This window comes from Xenopus tropicalis, chromosome 7, assembly GCF_000004195.4.
Source record: "Xenopus tropicalis strain Nigerian chromosome 7, UCB_Xtro_10.0, whole genome shotgun sequence".
Taxonomy (NCBI): domain Eukaryota; kingdom Metazoa; phylum Chordata; class Amphibia; order Anura; family Pipidae; genus Xenopus; species Xenopus tropicalis.
In genome coordinates, this window is record NC_030683.2 from 90,475,380 (window position 1) to 90,495,647 (window position 20,268).

Consider the following 20,268-nt stretch of genomic DNA (forward strand, 5'->3'; position numbering starts at 1 on the left):
GACAGAAGGCGGCCATGTCCTTGCCATAGGGCAAGAGACAAGTACAGTACTCCACTGAGGAGATCCCTAACTTGGACATCTTAAAGGCATGCAAGTTAGGGGGCAGGTAGTGGGTTAGAGGGTAGATGCCTACATGCCTCCACCCACCCTTTATTAATACAGCTCTGCATTCATCGGGTAATGCAGGCTTCAATTCTCCTATGTGCAGGGCAGGGCTGGATTGCACCGCCACCAGAGCAGATATATAAATCATTACATTGTGGCAGGCCAGGTTGGGCTCAGTTCTGTTAAGTCAGAACAGGTCCAGGATTTTCCAACCTGTGCATTACTAGGGCTGACCTATCTTACAGAATGCACTGTATGGGCAAGTTATGAGAACAATGAAACAAATTCATTTTTAAAACCTTTAGAAACACATTAAAAGATAGAAAGCAATTAAAAAAAGGTATTATTTGCGGTAAAGTATTTTTAACAGTGACACATTTTATAAAGCTAGCCTACCCCTTTAACAAAAGTAGGCGAGCGACTGCAAACATTGTATTAGGTAATTGTGACTTTCATACAGCCGCAAATATTTGTTTTATGTTTATCTGGATATATTGTTTTATTGCACAGCACCAGATGGAGATCCCATTCATTTCCAACACCAACAAACCTAGCAGTAACAGCAGTCTCTCTAAATTTATAGGAACCATCGTATCTGTAGGGACTTGAACATAGCTAATTTATATAAATATATTTAATACATCAACATATATATATTTCATATGATAGTTTACATGAGCTCATATTAAGGGGACGCTGTACTAAACAAGGCTTTAGAAAACAATAAATGCTTTGTGTGGCTTTTTTGCTTGGGATTCTCATGTCTGAGGGATACTTTGTTAAAATGTCATTCCTTTGTACAGCACGACAAACATTCCACCAATTTTCTGCAAATATAGTTAACACAGGCCACTGTGTCACAGAGTTTGTGTATGGGGTTACTGCCTCCATTCATGTACATGTATCTGCATGTGAATAAGGCTTCCTGTGCCGAGTAACCTAAGCAAGTGGTTCCCAAGCTGCAAGGCTGGCCTACATTTCCACTCTACAGGCAACAACTTCACATTTCTCTTAACATGTTTCAATTCATCTCTGTTACTATGTATATTTTAGTTGCCTATTTATTTTTTCCATGGCAATATTTGTCCCCATTTGTACTAACACACTATAGTAAAAACACAGTAAATAGAGTAAAAATCTACTGTGCTGACACAGGAGCCCTATACAAATAGTGATTTACATGCATACACACATACATGCTTGACTGAAACTTTACACAAATACACAGTGAGAATAAGAAACTTTTAAATAGGGTGTATTTTCCCTTTAAAGGAAAACAAAAGTCAGTCAGCGATAGCTTGCTGGTACACATAATCATTTAGGGTCAGGGGCATTTTGATGATATGCATATAGTACTGGATATAAAGAGCAGCGTCTCCTTGTGTATGCGATGCTTACCCAATGACTGGCACTGTAGCCCTTCAGGACCATATTTGCCTTGGGTTAAGGTGACTTTAAGTTCCCATTAAACTTTTCAATGCAGAACTAAAGTACATATTTAGAAGTACAATGGCCACAAACCAAAGGCTTTTAGGGGATTCTGTGAGATGTAGTTCAACAACAATTGTAAAAGTACAGACTGTTTTGCCTTATCTCTTACATTTATATTATGCTGCACTACTTCCATGTCTTATGAATCCCTTCCAGTAGTGTGAGAGTATATACTGGCCAGAGTTAGCAGTGCGTGTTGCAGCACATCACCTATTATTTTGACAATGTGCACAATAGTGACAGAGTAGGAAGGGAAGTATGTGGCTCCTGTCATATGGAAACTTTTCTATCTGTGTAAGTGTGTTTGTTGTAACATGTTCTTTTATACAAAGTAAACTTTGACATTAATTACCCCATTAGAGGGCATAATCCCTGAACAGGTAAACTGATTGCCTTGAGAAGATATTTGCTTTATTGGTGGTTCTTCTAGAATCTTTTTATTTCTCCCTCTGTCTTTAGCTGGGGTGTAACTAATGAAAATTGCCCCCCCCCCCAGCTCGCAGAAACACCACAGTTGTTCTTTAAAACCGACAAGCACCCACCAACAACCGACCATACATGTGAATTATACATACACAAATGCTTACAAGGGTAGTCACTAAAACATGAAGAACTTTTGCACTATTCTGCATTATGCTAACATGGCCTGTTTCACTACCAACAGCCCTCTCTCTCTCCCATTATTAACCCCTCAATACCTGAACCACCACAACACCATTTTTCATGCAGGAAACCATCAGTTCTGCAGTTTTCATGCCCTTGCTGCTACAGCTACTATGTCTGATTTGGCTGTGAGGAAACTGTGAGGACTGTGATTCGGATTGTGTGACACTACCAGAGCTTCAATAGACCAATAAATAGCTAAATTGTTGATATATGCCTGTGTACATTCATACAGATAGATACAAAAATACAAATCTAGTTGTTTGAATGAGCATATCCACGCATGTCATGTATGTATGTATGTATGTATGTATAACTTTATTTATAAAGCGCCACAAGGGTACGCAGCGCTGTACAGTCTTACAGAATACAAAATTACACACAAGGAGGACAAGTGATATAATAAATAAATACAATAAATACATATATGTATATATATATATATATATATAAGTGCCATGTGGTATGAGACACAGTAGGAAGGAGGTCCCTGCCCCGTAGAGCTTACAATCTGAGTGGTTGGGTAACATACAGGCACAAACTGGAAGGTAAGAGTGCATCAGGTATGGGCATTTGCCTTTAAGTGCAGGACTGGGCAAAATAATGTTTTAGTGCTCCAGAAGGTAACAGCTGAGTTTTTTCTTAAAGAGAGTTAGTCATAAAGCTAAACCTCTGCTGGTGGAGAAATCATGCTTGAAATTGTAGTTCTGCAACATGTAAGGGCAAATGCTAATACCTGGTGCACTCTTACCTTCCAATTTGTGCCTGTATGTTACCCAACCACTTAGATTGTAAGCTCTACGGGGCTGGGGCCTCCTTCCTACTGTGTCTCATACCACATGGCACTTATTCCCTGTGCGTTATATATATTTTTTGTATTTATTTATTATAACACTTGTCCGCCCTGTGTGTAATTTTGTAAGCTTGTATAAATAAAGTTATACATACATACATGTAGAACATTTGCAAGGATTATTCTGTCTACATCTATATCTGAATGGTAAAGCTGCTGTCCTAAGGCTGGCCTCTTTGTTCCCATGCCCTTCAGGGAGTATACGTCTCTCTAGCCGGGACGGCCATGTCATTGTGAAAGAAGCCAACACCAGACAACCTCATGGTTCCCCTCCTTGTGTTGTTCAATTATTAACTTGCATCCATGCTTTATAGCTTTCCTTTTAAATCAGACACACACACACACAGGTTGTCCAACTTAGCATAGCCTCTCCTCTGCCAGTCCAGGCATGAAAGAATATCAGAAGCTATTAACCCTTTCCAACATATAATTTTTAAAGAACTGCAATGAAAGATGCTAAAAGTGGGGGAGGGTGTGCAGCAGTGCAGTAAACAGAACTGAGTTCAGATGCCCAGTAATATCCATATATAACCAATGATTTGCACAGCAAGAGACTCAAGCAGAAGAACTTGTTTCTGTCTGAGGGACAGGGGGGTGTAACTTAGAAACAGGCTGACTGGCACACAAGCAAAGAACTCTTAATCTTATCTTATATCTTTATTATAGCTACCTGTCTGCCAGAAACAAAATGAAAATGTATGCTTACAGGTCAGGGATAAATTCTACATGTACTATTCTGTGAGCAGCACCATCACTTCTATATATAGACAGATATACTCTAGTATTGCCTATAAGTATTTAATGTTATGATTATACATTATTTACATTAGAAGCTGTCCCTGTGGAAATGACAAGGTCCCCATAATATTCATCTATGCTATAGCCTATTTAAGCTTTTGGTGGGTCGGAGAAACCCCAAATATCTGAAGGAAACCAATGCTGACACAGGGAGAACATGCAAACAATTCATATATTGCCCTGGACATTTGCCATGGGTTCCCAGGCTTAAGGTAGTCCACTGGGTAGCAATGAGCATCTCAGATGATGGCTTTTAAACAGGAGCCCAGTGGGCCATTCCTATTTAAAACTAAACTTATAATATATAATTATATAAATGATAAAATACATTTTCCTTTCACCCCTTTTGCTGATGTAATTCCTATTAAATTCAACAGGGCTAAATGCCCAAATCTCTTAGCTCACCTATGCCCTAAGTGTTGCAGCTGCCTTAGGGGCACAACTGATATCGGTGACATAATTGTCTTTAGACATGGTTTATAATTGTCTAACACTGCAATTATTTAAAACATTTTAGAAACAAAAAGAATAAATACAATGAAGACAAAGTGCAACATAGTATTTACAAGAAAATTGCTTTGATGCCTTTGAAAAACAAATTCAGGAATATATAAATAACTGACAATGTTAGAAATATGGCTTTCCCATCGCTATAAATTGTGAATCACATTAAATAGGAAAAATTGCCCCTTAGGCAGATTTTTCAGCAAATAGCCAATTTGATACCTGCTCCTATTTCTGTCCCCCTAGTGGGGCAATTACGTCAACTATGTGGTTTTTCCCAACATTAAGAAATCAATCATCAAAGTCCAGCCTAAGGTAATTAATTGCAGAAAAAATATCTTCCCCAGGTATTATACATACTCCTTATGAGATACACTGACAACATAGAGATGTGATAATTGATTTTGCCACCTAATGGGATTGGCTGTTTTTGATCTTACAGCGTCTGCAAAAATGCCGTTTTTTTTTTTTATTCCAGCCAGGCCACCACTCAGTATGCAGGGTTCTATCAATTATAATATCAAGCAAATGCAGATGGTATTGGAACATCACTAGTGAAGCTCCAGAATGATATGGCAATTAGCTGCTAAGATGTAAACTGCTGGGGGATAACTGCACGTGTAAAGGAAATAGTATCCTATACGAAATTATATGAGAAATGCTTAGGCTGCTGGAATAGATATCACCTGCTGCTTTCCTGGAATACATTTCTACACATTCCCATACAGACCTATGACTATCTCCCTTGTTTAAGTCTTTCCTTTTGCTGTCTGAGTGCTTCTGCTGATAAAAACATGGGCTGGACCTTATTTGGCTTCTGGATATTGTTTTATCTTAACTGTGAAAATGCCTGTGTGTATCCACTCCCATCTTGCACATGTCTCTCCTGTTACCGGAAAACATTCTTCTATTTGAGCAGGCCTGACGTAATTACAGCAGGTACAAGTCTAATCCAGCAGAGAGCAAGATTAAGATTTCTTTTGTGCAGTGGGGCTTTCAGAACTAAACATGGTTCTGGGAAAGTTTAGGTAGATTTCTCTCCTACTATATCATGCCATATCTGTTTTTACAGAAACATTCTAAAAGTACCATTTGCACACCAACCCAGAAAAACTGACATTCTAGTTCTCCTTCCATCAAATACATAGAAGAATGCAGTGAGTAATATTCACTATAATGCCTCTCCCTAGCTAATAAATGGAGAGAAGTGTAAGAAAAGGGGTATCTATATAACTGCAAGTATTATTTTTATTGCACAGCTCCCACACAGGGGTGTAACTGATGACCTATGGACCCAGGTACAAAGTATGGTGTAGGTCTTTCTCCTTAGCACCTGCAAAGATTTGTGCTCTAAAGTAACAGCAACTTAATTAAATTCTCTCTAGCTTCTTCTACTCTATATGGAATTTTAATATTTTTTCACCTTAGTGCCAGGTGCAGACCCAAGATGCAAGTGTCCCTGCTCTTTCATCAAAGCCTTTGTCTTACAAGACTAAGGCCAATGGCACATATAGCGCTTCTCCGCCAGCTGAAATATGCACTATAAAGAAATGCTTCAGTACCTCTCAGTGCCCACTGTTATTTACCTAAATAGAAACTGTCACTAGCAGTGACAGGTGGTCACCATTCATGTTAATACTAGGGGGCACTAAGAGGTATTGGGTGTTTCTTTGCCAGCTGAGAAACCTTGGTGCGCCATTGGCCTTAACAGGATCGATTACCTTTTATCTGACAAGCTCATTAACATTTATTACACTGCTGCCTGCAAGTGCTATGGCCCATATAGTGGCTTCAGGCATGTTTCTTTATCTATGCTGAAAGTGCAGCACGAAAGCAATCAATATTGCACTGGATTACTGCCTATGGAAAATACATGAAAACTAGAGGCAGGAACTCCAGCAAGAATTCAAGGACTGGATTATTCCATTACTTTATTTCGGATGTAGCCAGCAATACCTCAATAATGAAATAAAAGAAGAATCTAATGCTTGAATTCTTGTTGGAGTTCCTGCCTCAAGTTCTATCATTATATTTGTATTATACTTTCTGCAGTAGCTGGACCATTGAGGTATAGAGCACCCACATCATTTAGGCAAACATGGTATTCCTTGGATTGTGGGCAGAAATTGCACTTTGCTGATATAAATAAGCCCTATAGACAGTAACTCATGCCAATTTAGCAGCGGGTAGATGCTCAAAACTTCTCTGTCTGCTGTTGCTCTTAATAGTGAGAGTAAAAGTGATAAAAAAGCACAGCTGAGGCAGAGTAAACAATTTAAAATTTAAACTACTTAAATAAATCTGAACCTGAAAGTGATAATCCACTGTGAAAAACTAAACAGTACTATAACAAATGGGGGTTAAGTAATAATTTGTGTCCCAAATCCCACACTTTCATCAGTTCTGTGTTATATGGTTTATAAGCAGGGTCGGACTGGGAGGTGCAGGGCCCACCGGGGCTCCCCCCCCCCGCCAGGGGCACTGCAGGTGACCTGCCAGCCGCGTCCCCTAACCCCCTCCCCCTGCAGGGTCCCCCACCCGACGTCCTCCCCCGAGCAAATTTAACGTGTCAGGGGAGGAACAGTCAGGTAGGGGGAGCACCAGCAAGGGTCAGGTCTGGGCCGTTGTGGCCCACAAGGGCCGGGGCCCAGTCCGACCCAGTTTATGAGAAATCAGGACCTGATTAAAAAAGTAGTTTATTGTAAAAAAATATAACATTAAAATATATAAGTGGCCCATTTCTCTTAATTCATGCTAATTTCCTCCCTGAAATTAATTTGTTGTATATTTAAAATGTATTTGTTATTATGCAGTAAAGTAGTGTAAAGTGGTGTTACAAGAAGCTACTAAGCCTCACAGCAAAAGCATTTTAGGGCCCTAGGAATTAAACATTTTTCATAAATATATGACCGAACTTATCAGTTACTTCACTTATATTTATGGGACCCTAAGCAGTCACATGGTTACGTTCTCTATATTTACAACCCTGGGTAAAACTTTTTTTTAAAGAACCTTTGAAACTCAGTGGGTTGTAAAACACTTCCGAGTCTTTTGTATGGAATCTAAATGCCCCAGAAAACAAAGAGTATTTTCCTAGTGAGAAGATGCCATTTATCACTGAAACCATAGGAAAGAAGAAGAAGTTGTGAGGCCCTATGGTACCACTGATATTGTCCTATGGAAAATCCCTCAGTGAGGAAATGTAACAACACACACATGAGTAACTATAAGGCTATTCATAATCAGAACCATTAGTTCTGGTCTGTCATGTCATTAAAGGAGTTGTTCACCTTTAAATTAACCATTAGCATGATGTAGAGAGTAAAATTCTAAGACAATTTGCAACTTTATTTTTTATTATTTGTGGTTTTTGAAAGTGGTCCCTATATGAAAGCAAATAATTCAGAAATTATGAATGAAGTGAAGTTGAAAAGTTGCTTAGAATTAGCCATTCTATAACATACTAAAAGTTAACTTAAACCACCCCTTTAATATATGGTCATAACAAGGAAGCAAATACATACAACCCTTCATACACACCGTATGACAAACAATACATATAAACTCCCGACTAGCATGGGTAAGAAACAAGCAATACACTGTCTGAACCAAAGTGCTCATTCGGGATGGCTATTCTTTATATATTGGAAAGAAGTCATGTTAAACACGCTAAACAAGGATGACCTCTCCAACATTAGCTAAACCATATTTTATGAAAGTAGTGCCCTCGATAAGGCAGCTCAAAGAACAAAATGCTGAATATTGTAAGCGGCCAAAAAAAGAGATTAATTTAGGTCAATCCTTACAAGTGAATAGTCGGTTATCAACATTCATTAGTTTAGTGAATATTGTTCTGGCATTGGCCAACAAGTAATGAATAAACTTTTACAAAGTTGTAATTATTATGCGTTACTGGCCATTTCAATATAGACAAATATATCAGAAGAATCACATCTTCCCTAATGAGCACTATGCTTGAAATAATGTATATTTGATTTAAAAATGAAGAATGTTTCTATATTTACCAAATATATCTGTACCTAAAATTTCCTGAAATCTAACAGTAAAATTACCACAAATGTAAAAGACACCCAACGACACTTCAAGATGTGTTACAATACTCCTGTGTCTACAATGCTCCATGAACAAATATATATTTGATATATGCCAAGTACTTCCAAAATGGGGGGGGGGGGTCATTTATGACCTCTGGGGCAGTGTACACTGCCATCTGTGCTTGCAGAATTGCTACAAGACTCTGTGCTCTGCTTTGGTACTTGTGGCTACTCTCTTGAATAGAGTGATTTCTGCATTCAGCAGTGCTCTAATCAGGTGGGGGGGGGGGGGGGGGGTGAAGGAAGGCATGCCTCTCTTAATCTCTACCCATCCCCTAACTTACATGTCATTCAGACCTCCAAGTTAGGAAGCAATATAGGACTGAAACTGCACTGTGCACCTTGCGATGGACTTTTTATCCGGTGCAAGGTACAGAAGGACTACGTGAATTTAATTTGGGATTAAAAGTATTTGTGGTACTAGATATACTTGGAACTACGGTTGAATGACTGATGCAGCAATGTATTTCTATATCTGTAACCTTATTAGGAGCTAAGGGGTGGGGTCTCTAAACACAGACTGAACCTTTATTGAGAGCTTAAACTAAAATGGTTCAAAACCACTAGTCTATGTGTTACTGGATACTCAGGGGTCATTAAAATGTTCTTGTATGGGGAAAAAAAGATCAATCTCGTACTGATAAGCAGACAAATAAGCAATATCCAGGGTCGGACTGGGCCCCCAGGACACCGGGAAAAATCTCTGTGGGCCCCGGCGGCCCAGACCCGACCCTTGCTGGTGCTCCCCCTGCCTGACTGTTCCTCCCCTGACGCGTTCAATTTATGCGCACTCAGGGAGGACGTCAGGTGGGGGACCCTGCAGGGGGTTAGGGGACATGGCCGTCGGGGGCACCTGCATTGTACCCCCCAGTCTGACCCTGGCAATATCCTTTAGAAAATGGGAGACTGACAGCTGGCCTGTGAACTGAAGGCAGGTTCTATAAGTGTACAACATGTGAGTGCTGAACTAAGAGCACAGGCTACGCAGAGCGTGACAGAAAGGCCTATCACAACATATTTGTTTTTATAAATTCAATAAAGTGTGTCACCTATTTCAACAGAAGCGGAAGTTATCACAAAATAAGATCAAAAGAAAATGGACTATAAGTAAGAAGGCCGTGCTGCTGATTAAAGGGCTAGGCTGTAAGCTTACATACATCCAATCCAAAGTTATAATTGCTGATACTGCAAACACGCACCTTTTCATCAGACTGGGATAAAGCAATGCAGTTTTATTATTTCCTGTAGTATGTTGCTATGGTTACAGTATCTTGCAATGATTGCAACTTTCTGACATGAAAGTCAAGAGCACAATAGATAATTCACTCCCCCCACTCTGATGATATAAAAGGCTTTATTAATACACAGAGAACCTTAAATAAAATCCCTTTTTTTTGTTGTTGAAATCCTTTTAAGGTAAAAATTTATTTTATGTTGCACTTTAGAATTAACTTTTATTATACAGTAGATGTTTTAAGATAATTTGCAACTGGCCTTCATTGCTATCATTTCTATTTTCGAGTTTTTTTTAAACTATTTCACTTTTAGTTATGGAATAAACTGCAAGCAGGTTGTCGGGGGTTAGTAGACCCCAGCAACCAGAATGTGCACTTATCCTGTGGTTAGATTTTAAAAGAGAAGGGAAAGTAAAAACTAATAAGCTTTATCAGAAAGTTCTATGTAAATACAGCCGTAAGCACTCACAGAAATGCTGCACTGAGTCCTCTGTCAAAAGATTTGTTGTCTTTGTTTTTCTGTGCCAGAGACATGCAGCTCTCTCCTCTCTCCTGCTCCCCCCTCCCTCAAAAATGCTAACAACTCACTCCCCCCCTTAGGAATGTTGATCTGAAAAAATCAGCAGGAAGCTTCCTCATAGTCTTACAAACTGAGCATGTACAGGGGTCTGGGTCTCGGTGCAGGAGTGAGGCATTATGGGAACTTCATCTTTTGGCCCAGCAGTAAATGAAGGCTGCTATTTTTCGGCATGCAGCAACTCTAGACCCTAGCAACCATATAACAATTTGAATCACAAGCTGGAGAGATGCAGAACGGAAAGTTAAATACTACCACAAAAAAAGACCAAACAGCCACAAAAAAAGACCAAACGGCCTTACAGCATGCAACTTATTCCATATTTGCAATCCTCTAAATAATTTAAACAAAACATCCCAGCACCCTTGGTCAGTCTTCTGTATAACACTCACAATTTAGACAGCACAAATTTTAATAAAGCAGAACAGCGCCCCCCTTATGATGACTTAAACAACAAAACCCCTAAATTCTGCATTTACACAACAGTACAGACAGCTTATTGTATGCCAAGGTGCACAAGCTGAAACTACTCTTTTGGCAACAACAAATAATGCAAACAATCCAAGGTATGCAATTATTCTGCACCGGTATGCATTTGAATGTGGTTAAACACATGAGGTACCAGCTCATTTTTCCAAATAAGCTCTCATTTAAGCTTAAAAGCATAAGAAATCCATATACAACCAAACAATTAAAAACATTTGCATATTTCAGCATTGCATTAAATAAATCAGATATTCAAGTCACTCGTGCTCCTGATTGGAACAGCCTTTACTTTTACAAAGTTGTGTCACAAATGACTTTTCCCATGATCCTATTATTTATATGTAAATGACACCCAGATGTGACAGCACAGAGCCAGTTAAGTGCAGAGATCACTGACTATTACTGCCTATTAGTGAGACGCATTGTTTTGAATGAGGCAGTGTTTGGAGAATACAGTGACTTCTGCACAAGTCTTGGACAGGTTAAATGTGTCAGAGAGATACAGACGACCCCACAAATCCATCGGCTTAACTACCGCACTGGTTATTCTAATAAACATTACATCTTGGCCTATTAGAATTCCCAACAAATAGAATGTTCTCATCAGATGTTCCCATTAAGTAAGATTGACTGCATTGTTTTCCATTAGAAAACATGTTTTATCTGAACGCCGGGAAATCGTCTGACCTACTTCAAGAGTTTCTGCATAGTTTGAATTCAGATTGCACTTGCAGATCCCAGGCTCCTCCAGCGTGACTTTGAATTATCATTAGCTTTGCAGAAGCAAGTACCCTGGATATTCTTGGCATTAACCCCAAGGCTAGAGGAAAGACGATGAATGTACTGGGCAAAAGGCAAAGCACAAACCTCCTCTCGCTTAAGCGGGACTCTTCCAAGGACAAGTCTGTTTTCATTCTGTGCTGCTGTCTGACAGATCCTTACAGTAAAGTGCAGAAGTTGAAACTTCTTTCAGTGTCTGGTAGTGACTCTCCTTATCCCACGCTGATCTCGCTCTGGGTAATACAGGCAGTCACTGCAGCCTATTCAAACAAATTCAGCTCCAGGGTAACAACAAGTTCAGAGTGGGAGGGGAAGGAGGCATAACCAGGGTGTTAGCAAACTGTTGGAAGCAAGTCCCCTTTTCTTTCGTATTAGGAACCTGTTCTGCAGGTTAGAAAGCACAGATACAACCGGGGACCCGATCAGTTTAGAGTAAAAGTAATCCCCTCTCCTTTACTGACTTGGAAATATTATCATATTTTAGATATGTTCATCTGAAGGGCCTTTGGGAGTGCACTATACAGTGCAGGAGGTTAATGATTACTGTAGGGTGTGTAGCATTGTTTTCCTTACAGCATTTCCTCCTACACCTTCACTGGGCCTTACAGCACGGATGGGATACAGGGAACATTGACCAGGCAGTGATTTATTGCAGCAGTACAGTGCGCACATGAGTTCTGTGCATAGCAAATTAATCCACTACTAATTGGTAGTGATAAGTAATAATTAAAGCCTTATATTTATAATTTTTCCGGGCATATCTGTTGCAAGCCAGGATAATTGCATGTGGCCATTTTGCTCCTGAGGCCCTGTGAGGATGATGTATGCAACATTGTATGCAACACTGATGCCTTTTGATTGACTCTAGTGTGCTATGTGAATGTAATAAACTCTATAGTCCCCTGGGGCAAAAAGTGATGTATAATCTCTGTAAAGCGCTGTGAAACTTGTCTGCATTATATAAATAAAGGATAATACATAAATAAAGCCTGAAACATACAACACCCTATATGACTGCTGGTATCTGTATTCAATACCAGGAGACTTTTCAAGGCTCCCTGGGCTTTATTTAGGTCCGGTGCCACCACAGGCATCATAACCTAAACAAGCCCCTTTTGGTTGCAAAAGTGATGACATGTGCAGTCACATCTGCCACACGTGACATCACTTCAGCCATGCACCGCCTTCACCCCAGCTCTGCCACCAGATTTGTACAGCCATGATCTGGCAGTGGCTGGGGAGGTATATATATATATATATATATATATATGACTGGTTTAGCTGTGCGAGTCACTTTGAAAAAGGCTAGTGATATAGCCGAAACGTTAGTCTTCTCAATAAACACCAGATTAATTCTATAAGTCCTGTGAGTGCGGATCTCTTCGCTGCTGTATATATATATATATATATATATATATGGTTTAACATCTTGATAAAGGTCCTAGACCTGGACCGAAACGTTGATGTTTTTAATGCAACAATAAATGAATTATAAAGGATGAGGAGTGCGCATTGTCAATTGGAATGTATATATATATATATTAATTAATCCACCAGGTAGACCTATAGTGGCTGGGGTGGGCTCACTTACCAGCAATATAGCTGAGGTCTTGGATAAGATACTTAGTCCTTTAGTTCAGAAGACACGGTCATATATACGAGATACTCATGATTTTTTACAAAAACTATCTAATATAAGTGAATTGACTGATGAAGTATGGCTGGTAACTTTTGATGTCACCAGTCTATATACATCTATACCTCATATCGAAGGGATTATGGCGGTAAAGATGCTTTTGACAAAAAGTGGACAATACACAGAAATGGAGATTAAGTTTTTTGTGGATATTCTTACTTTCATTTTGTACAAAAATTTCTTTAAATTTCGCGACAGGTTTTATCTGCAGATACGGGGGACGGCCATGGGCTCCAAGGTCGCCCCAGCCTATGCCAACTCATTTATGAGTTGGTTTGAGGAGGAGCATGTCTATCGTAATGTACTTTTCGCTACGCATTGTTTTGCGTGGTGGAGGTATATCGATGACGTGTTCCTCCTATGGCTGGGTGACCTGGAGTCCCTGTCCGTCTTCCGTGATCAGATAAATAGGGCCCATCCGGACATTAAATTTACAATGACAGCAGATACCCACAAAATAGTCTTTTTGGATGTTGAGGTCAGTAAAAGTGAACAAAAATTCCTCACACGAATTTATACAAAACCCACTGATCGGAATCAGTTATTGAGGTTTGATAGCTTCCATCCCATATCGGTCAAAAAATCTATTCCCATTAGCCAATTCTCACGGGTCTGTAGAATAGCTAATGACCCAGTTATTGTTAAAGAGGATCTGAACAAAATGGATAAGAAATTAACAAGTAGGGGTTATCCTAAACATGTCCTTCAGGAAGGTTTTTCTAAAGTGAATAGAAATAAAGGGATAAGTCAACCTAATAAAGGCAAAACTACACAACGGATGATGTTTGTTTCCCAATATCATGCGCAAAGTGGTCGGATTCAATCCATCCTTCAGAAACACTGGTATTTGTTAAGGGAATCATATCCTACAATTGAAACATTCCAACAGGCTCCTATGATGTCATATCGTAGGGGCCACACAATAGGTGGCAAATTAGTAAGAGCTGAGGTCTCCCCTGTACCGAGAAAATTTACTTTCTTAGGTCCACCTAGAGAAGGCATGTATAAATGTAAGGGTTGCACCCAATGCCGTTTTGTTTTGGTGGGGCCACGATTTACTGACCCCCATACAGGGAGATCATATAAAATACGGGGACATCATACATGTGACACCAATTTTGTAGTATATATGCTTGTCTGTCCATGCAATCTAATTTATATCGGAGAAACTATTCAGAAGGTTAAAGACAGGTTTTCACAGCATAGATCGACAGTCAATACTGGTAACAGAATTCTCCCAGTATCTAGACATTGTCTGGAACTGGGACATACAGCTGATGATCTTAGATATCGGGTAATACAACATGTCCCTGCCCCTGGCAGAGGTGGAGACCGTGTCAAAATCCTCAAGAAAACTGAGGTAGAATGGATTCATCGTTTAAATTCTTTAGCTCCATATGGGTTAAATAGGGATTTTGATTTACATTTATTTTTGTAAAATAACCTACTTCTGTACTATTACTCTCTATTTATTTTTGCTTCAAAACTGTTATATTTCTGTTTTCATTTATATAATTAATGCTCATGTTGAATAACTAGGACTGCTGTGATACTAGGTCCCCCTTTTTGACATAATTATAATGTGCTAATTACTGTTTCAATATTATGTATGCACAGGTGCCTCTATACAATAGATCGATAGCTCCTTATCAATATATACTGAATTGATGTGCCGGCTTCTGTGGATGCTAGTTACGCTGACAGTGTGATCTGTTTCCACGGTGACCCGCTACGTCACTTCCGGTTTTCGGTTATACAAGGAAGTAACAAGTTATGTGGACTATTGACTGTGCCTAGCCACGAGGTGCGCTTGAGAAAGGGGGAGAGATGCCCCCGAAACGTCGCGCGGATGTGGCATAATGGACTGATAAGTATAGTTGTTATACTGCCTTGAACGATTATTGCATTCGTTTTTTTAAGAAAATGCTTGAATAAAAGCTATGTTTTACAAGTTTGGTGTGCGGCTCAGTTGGAAGATATATTATTGTGCAGGTGGACTCCCTGCAATTTGAGCCTGTCTAACGCACCCATAGCAATATATTATATTATATTAAGGTCTGAGTGCATCGTACGTTGGTTTTTGTATATATATATATATATATATATAGCAAGACAATGAGCCGCACACGCAGGGACTTTGTTAGAAAACAAAAATTTTTTTAATGAAAACGATCCAACGTTTCGAGCACCAGCTGTGCTCTTCCTCAGGGACAAACCAAAAACAAACCAAAAAATTTTTGTTTTCTAACAAAGTCCCTGCGTGTGCGGCTCATTGTCTTGCTATATACATGTTTTTTGCAAGCACCTGAGGCATTTGATTACTATTAGGGTGTGCTCTGTTCTTTTCTGTGTGTATATATATATATATATATATATATATATATATATATATATATAGCTGTAGAGAGAGTCCGCACTTTTATTCAAATCAACATCTAACGTTTCGGCTGCATCCACAGCCTTTCTGCGCTCCATACAGAGCAAAAGCAACGGCACCGATTGCTTTTGCTCTGTATGGAGCGCAGAGTCCCCTCCCACGGCCATACCATCGCACCGTCATCTTTCCTTTCTCATTACCTCACTCTGTCCTCTCTACTTTGTCTCTCCTCAGTTACTATTTTCCATCTTTCTCTTTGACTACTTTTCTTCCCATCTGCCTCTTCTATTCCCCTTATCCTAGCTTTACTACAAATAAGCGGACCGATTCCCCATAAGGCACACCATATAATGCATTATATGACAGCCACGTCAGTCATGTCAGGCAATACATGCTGCACAGAACAGTCATGTTAGTTATTCATTTTCAGCAGCTCCTTGATGTATATTTGCCCTACTGTCCCTCATTATTTCTTATTCCTTGGGCCAGTTCGATTTTGTACATTTATAAACTTATAACTTGGGGATGTCTTTGCGACATGTGTGAGTTGCAGTTCAGCACTAGATACATAAGCGGGCTTTTTTAATACACACCCACTTTTCCCTTCCCCTGACAGTCCTTTTGTTTGTGTTCTATGCCTAATCCATATTATCTTAACATTTTTTGTTGATTCAATGTGTTTTGAGAGCGTTTTTTTCACACTGTATGCTAATGTATTCACACCTATGACGTCATTGTTTGGCGCCAAATTCGTTTTTTTCAGTGCACCAGTGTTTGTTTCACATTGTCTTTGAGAAAGGCTGTCGATGCAGCCGAAACGTTAGATGTTGATTTGAATAAGACTTCTATATTTTCTTAAGACCTGTGAGTGCGGACTCTCTCTACAGCTATCCCATCTATTATTTTGGGACTGCACCCAGGCTCCCTTGGACCTACTTATACGTGAGTGCCTGTCTTCTTGCAATATATATATACAGTGGAGGAAATAATTATTTGACCCCTCACTGATTTTGTAAGTTTGTCCAATGACAACGAAATGAAAAGTCTCAGAACAGTATCATTTCAATGGTAGGTTTATTTTAACAGTGGCAGATAGCACATCAAAAGGAAAATCGAAAAAATAACTTTAAATAAAAGATAGCAACTGATTTCATTGAGTGAAATAAGTTTTTGAACCCTCTAACAAAAAAAGACTTTATACTTAGTGGAAAAACCCTTGTTTGCAAGCACAGAGGTCAAACGTTTCTTGTAATTGATGACCAAGTTTGCGCACATTTTAGGAGGAATGTTGGTCCCACTCCTCTTTGCAGATCATCTCTAAATCCCTAAGGTTTCGAGGCTGTCTCTGTGCAACTCTGAGCTTGAGCTCCCTCCATAGGTTTTCTATTGGATTAAGGTCCGGAGACTGACTAGGCCACTCCATGACCTTAATGTGCTTCTTCTTGAGCCACTCCTTTGTTGCCTTTGCTGTATGTTTTGGGTCATTGTCGTGCTGGAACACCCATCCACGACCCATTTTCAGTTTCCTGGCAGAGGGAAGGAGGTTGTCGTTCAGGATTTCACGATACATGGCTCCGTCCATTTTCCCGTTAAGTTGTCCTGTGCCCTTAGCAGAAAAACACCCCCAAAGCAAAATGTTTCCACCCCCATGCTTGACGGTGGGGACGGTGTTTTGGGGGTCATAATCAGCATTTTTCTTCCTCCAAACACAGCGATTTGAGTTAATGCCAAAGAGCTCTATTTTGGTCTCATCAGACCACAGCACCTTCTCCCAGTCACTCACAGAATCATTCAGGTGTTCATTGGCAAACTTCAGACGGGCCTGCACATGTGCCTTCTTGAGCAGGGGGCCCTTAGAGCCCTGCAGGATTTTAATCCATTGCGGTGTAATATGTTTCCAATGGTTTTCTTGGTGACTGTGGTCCCTGCTAATTTGAGGTCATTAACTAACTCCTCCCGTGTAGTTCTAGGATGCTTTTTCACCTTTCTCAGAATCATTGACACCCCACGAGGTGAGATCTTGCGTGGAGCCCCAGAGCGAGGTCGATTGATGGTCATTTTGTGCTCCTTCCATTTTCGAACAATCGCACCAACAGTTGTCACCTTCTCTCCCAGCTTCTTGCTAATGGTTTTGTAGCCCATTCCAGCCTTGTGCAGGTCTACAATTTTGTCTCTGACATCCTTGGACAGCTCTTTGGTCTTTCCCATGTTGGAGAGTTTGGAGTCTGCTTGATTGATTGATTCTGTGGACAGGTGTCTTTTATACAGGTGACTAGTTAAGACAGGTGTCCTTAATGAGGTTGACTAATTGAGTAGAAGTGTCTAACCACTCTGTGGGAGCCAGAACTCTTAATGGTTGCTAGGGGTTCAAAAACTTATTTCACTCAATGAAATTCAAATCAGTTGCTATCTTTTATTTAAAGTTATTTTTTCGATTTTCCTTTTGATGTGCTATCTGCCACTGTTAAAATAAACCTGCCATTGAAATGATACTGTTCTGAGACTTTTCATTTCTTTGTCATTGGACAAACTTACAAAATCAGTGAGGGGTCAAATAATAATTTCCTCCACTGTATATATATATATATATATATATATATATATATATATATATATATATATATATATATATATATATAGCAGATAGGCCCAGGGTTTATGCATGCATTGCAAGACATTGCAAGTGATCCCTTTAGGTTCTGGAGTAGTAGGAATCAGTGCTGCATTTGTCCATACAGTTTGCATGAAAAGCCTTAATTCTGAGCTCACAAACAAGGTTACAGAGATAGATAAAAACATTCTTGTAACTGTCACACTGTTATAATTTGTGGATTTTATTGGAATAGGCATCCCTAGGTATCCGGAAACCCAATATCCAGAAAGTTCCGAATTACGGAAAGGCCATCTCCCATAGGCTCCATTATAAGCAAAAAAAAAGTTTTAAAAATTATTTCCTTTTTCTCTGTAATTATAAAACAGTACCTTGTACAGGTATAGGACCCATTATCCGGAATACTCGAGACCAAGGGTATTCCGGATAAGGGGTCTTTCCATAATTTGAATCTCCAGACCTTAAGTCTACCAAAAAATCAATAAACCATTAATTGTACCCAATAGAAATGTTTTGCATCCAATAAGAATTATTTATATCTTAGCTGGGATCAATTACAAAGTACTGTTTTATTACTATAGAGAAAAAGGAAATTGGTTTTAAAATTCTGAATTATTTGATTAAAATGGAGTTGAGTCTATGGGAGACAGGTTTTCCATAATTCAGAGCTTTCTGGATAATGATTTTCCGGATAAGGGATCCCATACCTGTTCTGGATCCCAACTAAGATGTAATTAATCCTTATTGGAGGCAAAACAAGCCACCTTTAGGGTGCGTGTGAATATTACCAGCTGTCAGGGTGGTGCCAAAAGGTACAAAATCACCACCCACTGCCTGAATGAGCCAAATTGCCTAAAATCTCTAGTCTAAAATTGCTCATTGGAAACAATGGTACATTAAAACGCCAAGTATGCATTTTGGGCCCAGATCTGCTCACGGCTAACGGCTAACGGCTCTGGCAGGCACAGGGAAGGCTGTTGCCAGCATAGGGGTTTATCAGACATTAGAGTTTGTAGATGGCAACCACCTGATGGGCTCTTTGAGGCAAAAGCCATATTAGTCAATGGGGGGTGGAAGTTCTCACAATTTTGCGTCAGCTACTGAGCTACTAAAATTGCAGGTGTCACAGTGCTCAAACCACCCCATGTGTCACCACTCTTAAACCCTTCCACAGATGGTTTTAAAGTTTGGTAAATGTGATTGCAACTGAAAGGAGTATTTTTATGTCCATTTCTTTAGTCCTGGTTCTGACCCTTTAAACAAAGTAGCGGAAACTAAGACACCCACAATGACTTGCATGCTTCTTTATAGATCTGTTAACTTGCTGGCATCTTTTTTAAATGTTTTAGCAGCCAAACCAGCAGTGCAGAGAATCCCAAGAGACAGATAGCTTCTGTTTTCATTAAAAATAACTTTACTAAATAATTTTCAAACCATTAAAAACTTTCCAACTCTTTAGTAAATATTTGGAAAATGTGAAACTAGACATTGTGTCAAATCCAATATCTGCAAGTAGAACTTATCAAATGCTTCTAGGTGTACAACGAGCAAAACTAGCATTGCTAGATTGCTGAAAGAAAAGCATACAACTTCCATGGCTGCAAGTTTTAAAAATGACATTTTTGCAGCGGTTTTCACTTTTTCCCTCACTTGATAAATGAGCCTATTTATCTCTGTGTGCCTGAGGCACCAGAAATTGGATTGCACATGATTAGGTAGGGCTGTCCAACCTTCAGCTCCGAGCTCCAGCACAAAGCAGGTGTAAAATGATCGTTTACATCCACTGGCAGCCACTAATCCTTACTCTCCAGCTACATGGTATCTAATGGAACCATCTTGTTCATTCTTTTCCTACACTTATTTCTCTGCCCAGATATAATAACAACTGTATTTGATTCTCAGGATTACTGATTACCTACACACTATAAATATAACCTATACATTGGCTAAATATAAAAGCTTTGTTCATTCTCAAGT

At 39.5% G+C, this 20,268-nt stretch overlaps 1 protein-coding gene across 3 annotated transcripts in view; it reads right to left on the reverse strand.

Moving 5' to 3' along the window:
- plch2 (phospholipase C eta 2) overlaps positions 1–11,850 on the reverse strand; it is a 365,570-nt gene extending 353,720 nt beyond the window's left edge. For 2 of the 3 annotated variants that reach the window (XM_031905491.1, XM_031905490.1), the window contains exon 1: positions 11,695–11,849. The gene's annotated coding sequence lies outside the window, so the exon portion shown is untranslated. Of the gene's footprint in view, positions 1–11,694 lie in introns of all 3 variants that reach the window. The other variant, XM_031905493.1, reaches the window with a different exon arrangement.
- Between the last annotated feature and the right edge of the window lie 8,418 nt (positions 11,851–20,268).